We start from the raw sequence: 3,166 nt of genomic DNA on the forward strand, positions 1-3,166 counted from the left end.
TGTTGTAATTGTCCAATTTATTTTTGTAAATTGTAAATTGTTGTATCATTGCAATCTATTGCTCTCAGATTCCGATCTATCCTCTCCCTCTCTCTGGAGCCGCTGATCGCTTTTAGTACTGGAGGTGAAAGTGTGGGATCACACATTGAAACGAGTCCCTTATTCATAGAAGAGAGAAACCCTCCAGTGATACAATTAGAGTCCATATAGACTGACATTAAGTACGGTCACTGAACAAACAGGTTCAGTTAACTCCTCTCAATCCAATACGTTTCGCGCCACAATTAAGTATAACATTTAGCAGGCCCAAAAGGGATATATGAGGGCTGACTATGGAAGGAATTGTGGGAAAAAGCAGAGGAACGGGCCAGAATCTTCCAATCCTCCCTGTGTATAGGACTGGCGACAGAGGACTGGAGATTTACAAATGTTACACTCTGTTTAACAAAAGGAGAGGTAGTGCAATGTCCTCGGGTTTCATAAGTTAGAAATCATCAGGCATTAGTCTTTAGAACTGCTGGAGCTCTTTGTTTGTATCACTCAGCTTCCATACTGCTTGGGAAAACTGCCTTTAGGGTGATGTAGTGTTACATGTCACATACTCCAGTGTAGCAGTGAATGTGGCTGCCTGGAGCACCCTAACACATAAAAATAAGTTCCTATCTCGTTGGTTTTTAACTCTTTACAAACAGCATAAAACATCAGTCTTTCTTCAAAATAATGACACCTCCAAATGAGTATTCCTGTTGCACTCACTAACTTTTTTTTCGGAACTAAAAAAAATTAACAGTAGACTATCAGAAATAACCCAAACCACTTTTGGAAACTTATTTAAGGCTTCTTTCCTTTGCTAAACATTTTATTCACGGTAGAACCTAGCTGGAAATATTTTGAACGTCCATCTTGTAGATTTGGTATTTGGCACTTTCCGTGGTGAATTCACACGCTGTGCAGGTGATGTTGTGTGAGATGGTCCTGATTTTGTAGTAGCCGTACTTGCTGTTGCTAATGTTGTGCCACTTTCTGGTGACGTTGTTTGTGTTATCCCATTGGTTCGTGATTAGATTAGAGATACAGCACTGAAACAGGCCCTTCGGCCCACCGAGTCTGTGCCGAACATCAACCACCCATTCATACTAACCCTACACTAATCCCATATGCCAACCAAACATCCCCACCTGTCCTTATATTTCCCTACCACCTACCTATACTAGTGACAATTTATAATGGCCAATTTACCTATCAACCTGCAAGTCTTTTGGCTTGTGGGAGGAAACCGGAGCACCCGGAGGAAACCCACGCAGACACAGGGAGAACTTGCAAACTCCACACAGGCAGTACCCGGAATCGAACCCGGGTCCCTTGAGCTGTGAGGCTGCTGTGCTAACCACTGCGCCACTGTGCCGCCCCTGTTTCCGGTGTTGCTGATAACATTTTTCTGTTTTTTCCAGCTTAGTTCTAGGTCGAATATGGACTCTGTTTCTTCTCATTTCTGCCTCACTGGTGCAGGACCTTGGATTATGAGCTCCAATAACAGCTTTCTCTATCTTCCAGGATTTTATGATTGGATACTGTACGTATACAGTTTATCCTTGCAACAGCTCAGGTAGGGATTTAGCATGCATGATATATCGTTGACATCTTCTGCCTGTGTTTCAGTGAGTTGTTGTTTCACTTCCCCCTGGGTACTTGAAGGATGTATCTTTCATGTCAGAGTTCTCTTATACATTCTTCTATGCAACAGCTCTGCAGGCAGTTTCATGTCAGCCTTGAGAGGTGTGGATCGAAGTCACAATAAGTCAAAGTTTGGGTCTTCCTTCATCTCTCCGATTTTTTCTAAGGTCTCTTTTCACCGCGTGGTCATCTCTTTATTGATACCCGTGTCCCTGTGGCAAGTGAGGTGAAGCTGTTAAGCAAAGTCATTGAATTCTCTGGAGGTGGGTTGGGTGCCATCATCATATTAATTTTCAGGAATACCTTGCTGAAGAAACTAACCTCCTACTGCTGGAATGCTTGGCGTAGCTCTCAACTCTTTTACCTTCTGGACAAAAAGGGAACATTGTATTGTAGTCTGCGACTATGACGTATCATTGTTGATTTTTTCTGAATAATTTGGCTTCCACAGTATGCCATGTCCTGCGTGGTACTTGTGAAGCTGTCATCTCCTCTTTCTCTAGTGTGTGTCTGTAATTCTGGCATACATTGCAGGTAGACAATTTTTTTCCATACCTTTGTATGTGCCTATCCAGATATGGCTCTCAGCTTACACTTCCCATTCCCACTTGGCCTTCATGTATCTTCTGAAGAAGTTCTTCCTGCTTTGTTTTGGGTTTGATCATTCTGGATCCGGCTAGCAGAATACCGTCTTCTAGTGAGATGTCATCTCTGATAGACCAGTACTGCCGTTTTGTTGGCTCTGTTTGATGTATCTTATGAGGCCTTCCCTGGATCACTTGCTGAGAGGGCAACTGTAACTGCGTTTTTGCTGCTGGTATTACGTTCGCTAGGTGATGAACCTTTATATCCAAATCGTTTATATTGTGTTTCTCCTGTGGCAATAACCGAGATACCGTGCCTGACTGTACCATTTTTCTTCCTGGCTTTAATTTCAGAGTGAAATCCTAACTGCAAAGCCACAAGCCTAACCGCTGCGGCTTTGCTGGTGATTTACCTGGATTGATATTGTTGATCTGCTCCGGTGGACGATGATCACTCTCCACTATGAAGTGTCTTCCATCGAGATATGTGTGGAACTTCTCACACCCATACACAACTGCCAAAATCTCTTTTTCTGTGTTGGCATATCTTGCTTCAGCTGATGCCAGAGCTTTCGATGCAAATGCTATCGGATTTTCTTCTTGTACCAGGGCCACTCCCAGTCCTTTCATTGAAGCAACTACTTGCAGATTGGCAGGTTTCTTTGTGTCGTAGTATAGGAGACCTGTCTCCTAACATACTACCTTTTTTGATTTTGTTAACACTCCTGGCATGTGACTCTGACCACGGGTCCTCTCCATCTTCTTTCATCAGATCCTGCTGGCTTGCGGTGCCTTCTGACATGTGTGACATTTAGGAGTTAATGCATTGGATCAAGCGAAGGAAACTTCACAATTCTCCGTTGTGTCTTGGGGCTTCCATTCCGGAGTTAGTAAAGATTCTTTAAGTA

This window comes from Heterodontus francisci, unplaced genomic scaffold, assembly GCF_036365525.1.
Source record: "Heterodontus francisci isolate sHetFra1 unplaced genomic scaffold, sHetFra1.hap1 HAP1_SCAFFOLD_236, whole genome shotgun sequence".
Lineage (NCBI taxonomy): Eukaryota > Metazoa > Chordata > Chondrichthyes > Heterodontiformes > Heterodontidae > Heterodontus > Heterodontus francisci.